This window comes from Thermobia domestica, chromosome 15 (assembly GCF_964235325.1).
Source record: "Thermobia domestica chromosome 15, izTheDome1.hap1.1, whole genome shotgun sequence".
In the NCBI taxonomy this organism is placed as follows: domain Eukaryota; kingdom Metazoa; phylum Arthropoda; class Insecta; order Zygentoma; family Lepismatidae; genus Thermobia; species Thermobia domestica.
In genome coordinates, this window is record NC_137468.1 from 153,563,904 (window position 1) to 153,576,195 (window position 12,292).

Here is a 12,292-nt window from a genome sequence, read left to right on the forward strand (position 1 = left end):
AAAATTTATCACTACCTAATACTATATTTTTAACATTATCATCATCATCACTTGATTCGTTTTCACCTTTATCTTCTATTTCTATATACATAATAAGCAATAATAATTTACCTTCTTTCAATTCAGAATCTTTGGATGGTCTAATTGTTAACTGATCATTTATACTAAAGTGTAATGGAAAACTTTCAACTAAAGCGTCATTTAAAAATAGATCTATAAGATGTTTATTAATACTTGATTCTATATGCATTAACCTACCTCTATAAAGAAATTTGTAGGCAGCAGCTAAATTATATACAAAAAAGGCTGGTTTCCCAAGATCATCTTCTGCCAATCGACATGGAAATTAAACAATTTCTTTTCTTGTAAGTAAATTAAACTCTTCTTTTACTGATTCAAGCTGTTCTAATGTTACAACATCTTGTTTATCAATAGCATTAGATACGTTAACCAATCTTTTGTTCTTAAAATCAACCCAGGATGTAAAACTTCTCTAGATTCTTCTTTTGTACTTTTAATGTTATCAAAAATATCCATATTTATTATATAGCAAACGTCTTTAGGAAAGCTCTCTTTCTATGTACATTACAACAAACAATAATTGACCTTCTTCCATAGCTGACTTTTTATTTGGTTTAATCGTAATTATATCGTTCTTGTCAAAGTTGAAAGGTAAATTTTCAATCAAAGTATCACCTAAATATATCTCTAGAAAGTATTTTTCCAAACTTAATTCTATGTGCATTATTTTTCCATTATAGAGAAATTTGTAACCATTAGAAAGATTGAATATTCTAAAGATTGGGTCTTTAACATTCTTAGTTCTCAATCGATATAATAGAGGTATAGTTTCTTTCTGCATAATCAATTTAGTAGTATCCATCCTAATCTTTTGAAAATCTTCTTTCTTTATGTAAGTATCTTGTAACGTTTCTAATGCATTTTCAAATCGTTTTCTATTGTTCTCTAATTGAGCTTCTATTGACCTAAATTGACTTATGCCAACAACCATTTATATTCTCCAACAATTTTAATTTTTCTCCACTAATATCAACATCATCTTTTCTATCTTTAACATTACCAAATATATCCATACTCATTTATTATAAAGAAAATGCCCATCCTAATTTTTCAAAACATTTCTTTAACATCTCTATTTGTTTAGGCGAATGTTTAAAATCAATATCAACATGAACATCGTGCTTTTTCAACAGATAGTACAATACACATTTTAAGTTAATAAACAATACTCTTTTCGGGTACAGTTCTTTAAAGGTTTCGTATAAGTTTTCGAAGTCGTTTATAAGTGTTTCCTCCATATGTCGTAAGTTTAATGGTTTTTGATCGGTAACGTGATAGTGTATTAAATAGACATCATAATATTTTGTGTATTTGTTTTTCTTTAGTACTCCTAAAACATCTTTTGTTGATATTAAATGTTTTGGTATATCTCTAAATTCATCATTTAACACCTTGAACACCTCTTCAGGAATAATTCTATCCTGTAAAGCTTGCAAACGAGATAGCTGTAACTTAAACCTTTTTGTAGTATCATACCATGGTTTTCTCACACAAGCAGCTCTCATTTCTTCATTAGTACTGTAAACAAAACCATTCGCTACAGAACAATCATCACAAATGTATGTACTCCTACCTTTTGTTAATGACTTACCACCAAAATTACTGCATTTTAATGGTCCGGTGTTATAATTTGACAACATGTGCTTTAAGGTAATTATTGGATATAGCTTTGCCAACTCTTCTTCCGTATACAAAAATTTAGGTATTAACATTTTCCATAAACCAGTAACATTATATACGTTGTTTTTATCTTTTAAGTCTATTTTACTAACATCCCGAAAATACCAATTAAATTTATATTTAACTAGTGCATCTAGTTCATCCTCATGTTTCTCAAAATAATCTAAAAATCTATTGTGTATACCTTCCATATTTATCTTAAAACAAAACTTTTATGGATATAAACCATAAAACTACTTAAACTTAATAATATTTAATCATTTTTAATCATATACATAACATCACTAAAAGAATACCCTTGATTTAGAAAATTTAAAACCTTAACACAAAGATGACCACATATAACTGAATTAAAGTCTTGTATTCGTTCGTCATTGTAAAATAAGTTTTTGGTACCAAGATATTGTACTAGTTGTTTAGGAGGAACACCACCATAAGAGTCGAACACGTACTTTATGTTGTTATTTTTCCAATAGCATATCCAATCAGTACCAATGTTTTCTGATTTATCAAGGTTAACTACACCACACTCATTTACATAGGGTTTTTGTGGAAGTTCATCACTCATAAATACACCTCTAAATCGTTTTATCTTTAATTCTTTAACCAACCTCTCTATATCGAAGTTGGTCAATGGTTTTAGTTTTTTGACTTCTTTGGTTTACCTGCTCCCTTCTTTTCTTTTATAGCCATATTGTGCCTTTTTTGTTCTTCAAGTTTTTGTTTATTCTTCTTAGCATCCAGTACAGTTTTAGTAATCGCTGCTGCACCAACTGCTAATGAGCCAACTGCTCCTAAAGCTGCTAAAATAGCCGGAATTGTAAAAATAAAACCTCCCATATGCTCTTTCTTAATCCTTTTCATTTGTGTAGTAGTTAAAGTTAAATCCATTCCTTTATCATCTTTAATTTTCTTCGATTTATCGCTAAGTTGTTTCTTTGTTAATACATGATCAATATTTAAATCCTTTATTCGTTGTAAGGAACACTAAACATACAACTTTTAATAGAACACATCTTCCTATTTATTTAAGAGAAAATCTTAGTTTGTAAAAGTACAGTTGTTGTTGCTCCACCAAAATCAATTAAGGAATCATTCTCATCTGTTATCCTTATCTCAAAATTATCAACCTTGCCTTTAGATATAGAGAAAAATAATGGATAAGTAGGCTCGTAAATAATACTATGTTTAAACTAGGCATCTATTTTAAATGATGCTATAATTTCTGTTTCTCTATGTGTGTACTCCGTATCTTTAACAAACATACCATCTGCTATATTACAGTGAACATTAATTGTATCGAACGGATGAAACTTTGGTAACTTACTTCCAATATGTGTGTGTTGTTTTTTCTAAAACTTCAACAACATTAAACCCGAGGACAGTTCCTACACCCCCAATTGTAACATCATTACTATCAGTTTCTATTTTAACTCTATTTCTTAAATGATCTTCTGATAATGTTATGTTGATGGATTGAGATTTTAAATACTCATTAAGTGATTTTAAATTATATTGCCCTTCTGGTATAAAAACTTGTCTATCACCATATGAGAAACTGCTTTTTTCTGTTGTTATGTTTGGAGTTAGATATGTACTGTAAAACCGAACTAATCCTATACTTAAATAGTTGCTCCTGTTGTCTAATTCGTAATGGAGTTTCTTCTTTAAAACAGAAGTATCACTCGTTAACTTAAATACCTTAGCCATTTATTATATAATAAATGAATGAGTTTGATTTACCTAGAGATATTCCAAGAGAGAAAGTAACCAAGTTAATAGAAGATATCATTCAAGTTAGAATACAGTTTAAAGAAGAAAAAGAGAAAACTACGAATTGTTAAATATGCATACTACACTTTGATTACGTTATCGGTTATACTTTCTGCAACAACTGGGTTTATTAATATTTTTATACCTGTAACAATTTACTCAATATTAACAACGTCTCTTGCAACTGGAAGTGCTATTATAACGGGTTTGTCTTCTAAGTTAAACATAAGCAAAAGAAAAGATGAATATAAAACCATTGTCACTTGTATTAACTCATTTAAAGAACAGTTAGAGATGATAATAACATTAAATGGTGAAATGGATAACGAATATATAAAAGATACGTTGCATAAGATCAGAGAACAACTTAAAAATATAAGATCATAAAAGAGACTATTTTCTCTATAATAAATGAGTAAGAAAACTATTAATTGGGATGTAAAAGAGATTATAAAAGAAACAACAGTTAAGAAAAGAAATGTAGAGCTTATACCTGATGATATTCGATGCCTTATCGTGGGTCCATCTGGGTGTGGTAAAACTTTTCTGTCATTTAATTTTTTATTACAGCCAGGTTGGTTAAACAATAATTACTTTTACATATATTCTAAAAGCATGAATCAGCCAAAGTATGAACAATTAAAAGATCGATTTGAAAAGCCAGAAATAAAGTTCAATAAACAAATAGCAACGTTCTTAAGCAGTAATGATTGTATTGTACCTATTGATGAATGTGAAAAATACTCTGTAGTTGTGTTTGACGATTACATTTTAGAGAATCAAGATACTGTTAGAAATTACTTTACAGGAGGTAGACATAGACATTTAGACTGTTTCTATCTTGCACAAACATATTCAAAAGTACCTAAACAGCTTATAAGAGATAACGTTAACTTCCTATGCATATTTAGACAAGATGATACTAATCTTAAACATGTGTATAACGAGTTTGTTGGAGGAGATATGTCTTATGATAAATTTAAAGAGATATGTTCAAAATGTTGGCAAGAAGATTATGGCTGTATAGTAATTGATATGACAAGGAAGGTAAACAATGGTAAGTACAGGAACAAGATAAAACACTTTTTAAACGTTTGATGTTTTTTGACGTTTTAACGTTTGATGTTTTTTCACGTTTATTGACGTTTTTTGACGTTTTTTTCACGTTTTAAGGTTTGATGTTTTTTCATGTTCGTTCGTTTTCTATATAATAAATGGATGAAAAAGAAATTAATAAGAATATTAAGTTAATGGAGTTATTGATAAAGGGTTTCAAGTCTTGGAAGAAAGAAAGAGCAGGTATATACGATAAATTTAAGACACAAGAACAGCCTGTAATTGATGCTATTCAAAACTTGGGAAGTGAGATCAAAGAAGTAGCAGAACAAAATAAAAGTCTTATAACTGAACTTGTTCCAGCTGTATATAAGACGGCTTCAATAGATCCTAGTCTACTAGAAACACCTAAAAAGATAACTTATGATAGTCCTCCAAGTAGTAGTGATACACCTATAACAGGAGAAATAAAACAAATGAGAAAACAAATTAAAGACAAAGTGGAAGGAGTAGAGCCTCTAACTACAGCACAATCATTTGGTAAGATTGCAACGAAATATTATAGTAAAAGAAATGATAGTGTATTTGGAATAAGAGCTGTAGAAGAAGATGGAAGAATAATCAATAAGATAGAAAATTCTGAAGTTAAAGTGAGTGGTGATGATTTGATAATTAATGGTAAAACTTATAAAGGAACAGAAGGTCTATCGGAATTGTTAACGATGAATACTAATAAAACCATTGAAGATTATGATGATGACGATTTGAACAGTACAAGGAAATAATAATAGAATCAGATGCAGCCTTCCAAAAATATAATCGAGATAAAAAAGTAGCATCTAATAGAGGTTCTAAGTACATTAATATTATTAAGCCTATTTGGGATGATTATATTAAACCATCTTTACCTCCAACTCCTAAAAGGACTGGTGAAGGAATTAAACAATATACAGAGATACCTAAAGAATATATATGGATGGATGATGTGAGAAAGTTAATTGATCGGTTAATACTTATAGATGGAGAAGAAAAGGCTGGTAATAACAACTTTTATAATGAGAAAGTAGGTATAGTGAGTATGATTAATAATAAGCTTTCACAATTTATTCCTAATGATCCAAAAGGTATAGGTTATTTGATTAAGATCTTAAATACGTTACCACCACGATTCTGGAATGATGAGAAGCTTGGAAAAGGAATAATGAATAAGATTTTAAACATGAAAGGAATACCAGAGTTACATATACCAGGTTTCAGATTTTGCGGGCCTTTTACGAAGCTTCAGAAAAGGTTAGAAAGAGGTGATGAAGGTATTAACCCATTAGATGAGGCTTGTAAAGAACACGATATATACTACAGAGACAATAAAGATACTGAGTCAAGACATATTGCAGATAAGGAACTAGAAACTAAAGCATGGAATAGAGCATTTAGTAGTGACGCATCAATTGGTGAACGATTAGCCGCTTTTGAAGTTGGTACTGCTATGAATGCTAAGGTTAAGTTAGGATGGGGATTATAAGTTTTTAAATTTTATTATGTATGATTCTTTTATGGGTATATCCCATAAAAGCGTTGTTTCAAGATTTTCTTTATAATAAATGGATAGTGTTGAGAGTTACGAGTTACAGAGTTTTAAAGCTAACACAAGAACATTTAATAATTTGAATGAAGCTAACAAAGATATTGAGTTTGATTTCGATGTGGGGGATGGGTTCATACATCCACACAAAGCAAATTGTCATATGACTTTTGAAGTTGTTGGTGCATCAGTTGGAGGAACATTTGGTGCAAATGATACTATAAAACTTGTAGATAACTTCTTCCCATTCTTCTTTTCTCAAATTGAGGTTAGAAAGCATGGAGTTGTTATAGATAAGATTGAACTACCAGGAATAACATCTACAGCTATTGGAACATTAGAGATTTCCAAACCAGAAGTTGAATATTTAAAACAAGCAGGATTTGAAACAGATGATAAACTTGGTCTACGAAAGGACTTTAGCGTTTTGTACCCATTAATTCCAGGCTTTTTAAGTGATTATAAAGAGGTTATGTGGAAAGGTGGATTGAGAATAACATTTACAAAAGCTAATAACAATAACGATGTCTTGTACAAAAGGGCTAGAACAGAAGCAGGTGCAACAGCTTCTCATGATGGAAAAATAACAATAAAGAGTATGGAGATAAGAATGCCTATTGTCGAATACCAATCTAATTATGAAAGCCAATTAAAGTTGAATATTCTTAAAGAACCTAAAATTATGTTTTCATTCCATACTTATCAATGTGTTCAAAAGACTGTTATAGGTTCTTTCTTGGAGTTTGATGTTACTACTCAATTTAATTCTAGACAATTTGATATGCCCGATTTCGTAGTTGTAATGTTCCAAACTGATAGAAGTGGTAAACAAACAGCAGATGCAAGTAACTTCGATCATTGTAAGGTAAAGAATATCTATCTTAAGAATGGGAGGAATGAGGTATTTCCAAAAGAGTCAAGAAACTTAGATATTGCTAACAGGGATTATTTTAAGATGTACGAAGATTATACTGCATTTAAGAGAATAACATGTGGCAATACCAAAATGTACTATGATCCTAAAGAGTTTATAGATAACAGACCAATGTATGTGATTAATTGTAGTAAGAGGAAGAATGTATCGGTAAATGAGAGAACAAACATAAAGATTGTAGTAGACTTTGCAGAAGCTGTGGCTGATAATACTTTATGCTATGCGATTTTAATTGGACAAAAGAACTTTACATACGATCCTAAGAATGAGAAAGTAGTAGAAGAGTTTTAGATAGTTAAATGTATTTTGTGTTGTATATGAGAGTTTTCCATAAACGAAATTAGCAAAAAAATGATTAAAATATTTTAGTGAAGATAAAAATTGAAGGGTGGTCGTTGATTTTCTATATAATAAATACGATGGCAAGTCATATTGAGGTTTTAAATAAACTTGGAAATCTTGAGCAAAAACAGGTTATTGGGTTAAGAGAATTAGAATTAAATGTGAATATAAGATTGTGAAAATGAAAAGGATTAAAACTAAGTTTGGAAAGAGCATTTTAGTTGAGTGTGAGGAGTTTAAGGTATTTCTTCCACCTAGATTTACAAAACACTTAACAGATAAAATGATTGATGAGATCATTAAAGATGGAATAAAAATCAAATACAATGGTCTAAAAGATAATTATCCAACTGTTGAGTTCTGTATGTAAATTTTAAATGAGGATTGGTTTTATGAATTTCAAATGAGGATTGGTTTTATAAATTTCAAATGAGGATTGGTTTTATGAATTTCTCATAAAACGAACATTTTCCTTATAACAAATAAGCTATGGCTACTTATTTGAATAAAAAATGACGTTAAAGCATTGAGATTCCTTCGCATAGATGAGTTAGAAAAAGTAAACCGTACGAGATAACATTATGGAAATTGATTCAAACACAACGTTATGGTCAAAGAGTTTTAATACATTTAGATGAGAAATATAAGACATTACCACAAAGATATAATGACGAAACTGAGCAAGTGTTGAAAGATTTGAAAAAATATAAGCTGTTTGTTAAGTATGAGGGTTTGAAAGATTTAGATAATGGTTATAAAATACATCAGTTTCACTTTAGAAATGAATCTAAAAAATAACAAAAAATGATTAGAATATGAACGAAGTTAGCAGAAGATTCCATTATCAGTATCCGAACTTGTAATTTTAAGTATGTTGTAAGTGTTATAAGTGTTTTTATGGTTTCATTACAATAAAAACTAAAACCTTTGGGTATACAGAACACAATGCCGTTTGAATTTTAAAGATATATGTATAAATACGGGATTTATTTGAGTTTCTATAATAATATCCTTAGAGTTATACAACCTGCAAGACATTCGATAGATAGTAAATTTATTTCCCTATTGATTGCCGTTTGAATTTTGAAAATCGGTTAATATTTGACGAAGTTATAACAAATTCAAATTTTGGGGAATTTTTTACGGGTTTATTTTTGAGTTTTCGGGAAAATGTTATTCTTTAAAAAAGTCTTATAATTTTATGTAGATTATGCTAGTATTTTTTATTTTTCAAATATCTGAATTTTTATTTTTTGCAGTGTGCCAACTCATTTTTTTTGAAATTAGCCAACTCTTTTATTTGATGAGTTAGCACATTTTAACTATGGAAAGGTAAAACTATCTTAAAAATATTTTGGGTAAACACTATAATATTTGGTAACTGGGTTGGCAACACTGACATTTTTTTCTTTTTTGAACATTGATGTTTTAGCTAAATTTGCCGGTTAGGTGACCATATTCAAACAGTTACTCACTTATTCAATAGATGGTGTTGCATATCATTTAGTTTATCACAGTGCTGATAGGGAGGAAAGAGACTTGAGAGATATTTCGTCACGGATTCAATGACGTCATGTATGGTGTAGTCTCCCTGGAGGAGAATATGTCATTGATATACAGCGCCCTCTCGACAGCTAGCTAGAAGTTGTGTTGAAGGAAAAGGCTAATGTATATGTATGTATGTTAGCGTGCGGAGAAGGAAAGAGAATCGGATTGGACGGTCCTGCGCTGGTACTGGAATCGTTCAAATGAATCAGTGACAGATCACCTATTCCAGTAAATGCTATTTTATCATACATTCCTCATCAACTTTTTAAAGTTAATTTTTGACGGATTTTAATGCTTCAAGTGTCAAATGAAAGCTTATAAACTGGAGATTAAGATGCAATAAATATATTTTGTGTAGGATTCCATTGTAATATTTTAGATGTAAGTTTTTATGATTTTAAATGTCATAAAAGCCTGTGCGATCTCACTTTTTATCCTTCTGTGTTAAAGTACTATAGCCAGTGGTGGCTTCATAGTTTTTTTTTTTTTGGGTAGTTAGGGGTGGAAGGGGAAAAGTGTCTGCAGAACATACATATGTATCCTACTAATAAAAAATTCAGCCCTTTTTGTTCCAATTTGGTACTATTTTTCAGCCCACTCCGGAGCTAGGACTGTGGCAACATTGCCGACGGGGCAAGGATACGCGTGCGTACTCTTGCCCCTTCTTTTCTATAAAAAAGAAATCCAATTTGATTTAAATCTAACAATCAAAAAAGAATGTGGATTCCGTTGTAATAGACAGTGACCTCAAACGTTAAGAACAATAGTTCCCATATGTAGTCTATAACGTTAAGAATCCTGATATTTTCTTATGTACAAGGGACACATTGTTATTCTAAATACCACTCCTTATCATAACAATATCTAAGGTGATGTTTTAGTTTTCGATTTGATTTTTAGTTTAGCGTCCCTTTCAGCAGCGAGGCTATATGAGACGTGGACCTACTTATTAACGTGGAATCCGAACCACATAAGCTCCCGCCGGGAATCAAACCCGGGCCTCCCACGCCACAGGCGCGTACGTTTTAGTTTTCGAAACAAATAAAAGTCTGAAACAGTTAAATCTGCAGTTATTGAATAACAGCACGCTTGTTTGTTTTATTCAGGTTTCACAAATGCTGCATTCAGTCTTCTTTTATCTTAAATATCAATAGTCTTCAGTAATAAAATTCTACTAGTCCAATGTTCGATATGGGATCCTATAAACATATATGAAGGTGTAAAATTCTATATTCTTACTAAAAGAATATAAACACACCTCAATAGTGACTAATGTATTACTGCAAATTTGTCCAGATCAATAACGCACTTAAGTACCAATGATCACTTTTATTTCTATACCTCTTATTCGTATACACTGCTTCACAAGAAATATCCAACTATTATTAGTGGATATACAATCGCTACGGCTTCTAACTAAACATATTAAATAATCTCAACTCACAAGTACATCCATTACTTACTTCGTAATCTAGCGATTCTCTCTTTTTATCAACAACACATATTATTTTTCTAACAACAGCTACTTAATGGCATGTGTACAATTTCATGTAACTTCTCGCCCATACTACATCCCAACACTCTCCCCCTGCTACCTAAAAAAATCCGCCGCCACTAACAAACAACATCATATAGAATTAGTATTTTTATCCATTACAACATTTAATCATGAATGTAGCCTCAATTGTCAATCTCGCTTGTCTTTCTTCTTCGGTGCGTTACACCAGGTCCTCAGCTCATCAATCTGTGCCTCTAAGTTCTCTAGTTTCTCAACTACCGCAACTAACAATTTATCTCGATCAATTGACCGTTTATGCAAAGGATCTTCACCATTCGAGTTGCTAGCCATGCCAGCCAGTTGCTAGCCGTTTATGTCTGTCGACTTCTTTTCTACTACACTTTTTTTATTTGCTTCTTCTGTTTCGGTACCAGTAGCTGATTTTAGTTGCCGGATTGATGATGCTCTTTTGTTTCTCATGCGTCTTTTATGCTGTACAATATGTATTGGTTTTTGGATTTCATCATTTGACGTTGAATTGTTTTTCAATCCCATTTCTTCGTCCGTCACAGAATCTACCGAAATACGTAATGTATGTTCGTTAACCTGTGGCTGTTCCATACTGATATTTGTACTGACTGCAATTGCTGGTAACATATCCGAAGCCGAAGTTGCGTCTGTTCCTGCCATATCTGCATTTGGAGTTTCCACCCAAATTGTATCAAGCCGTAGAATGTTAGCCAAATTACTTAATTCTTGTGCTTCATCTTGATCAATGATTGCAGCCTCTTGATACCCAGAATTAACTAAACCTTTTGTTTGACGTTCTGATTCTGAAGACACAAACGAGTTGTATTTACACGTCAAAGCAAAATGATTTTTTCGTCCACAACGTAAAGAAATCTTTCTCCATGCTGGACAACGTCCTCTTTTATGCTGCATCGACCAATATCGGCAATTACTCTTTGACTTTGGTGAAGCCTGAGCAGATGACGAAGCGCTAAGTGATGTTGATGTACTGTCTTTCTTTTGACGAACTCTTGACGATTGGATAGCGTTTAATTCAGTTTTTTCAGATGTCTTATAAACCCGAAGTTGTTGTTCGGTACTTTCCATTGCTAATGCTATCTCTGTTGCTTTGTTAAATGTTAGATCTCGGATATTGAGTAACTTTCTACGAATTGATTCGTCCGCAATCCCCAAAACAAATTGATCCCTCAAATTTTCGTCCAAGCAACAGGTATATTCACAGAAGGTTGACTGTTTTTTTAAAATCCAATACAAAAGATGAAATTGACTGGTAAGGCTTCTGTCGCATGATGTGAAATTGATATCTCTCCGAAATTATATTTACTTTTGCAGCATAATATTTTTTCATTACGATCTTGATGTCTTCATAAGATTTTGCTGATGGAGAATCTGGCCAGCAAATGTTGCATAGTTGATCATAGGCTTCAGTTCCCATTACTGTAAATAATGTTGCAACTTTTCGTTCTTCTGGTATTTGTGCTGCTATGCACATAAACTCAAAGCGTTCCAAATAAGTTTGGAGGTGATCAGTTTCCACATTAAAGATCGGAAAGCTTGGAATGGTAGACATGATTAAACGGAGCGTAACTTCAATGAACGACTGCGCCAATGTAAAATTCTATATTCTTACTAAAAGAATATAAACACACCTCAATAGTGACTAATGTATTACTGCAAACTTGTCCAGATCAATAACGCTCTTAAGTACCAATGATCAATTTTATTTCGGGTTAAGGGGATGTCTACCCACTTGCAAGTGTTTCAGGAT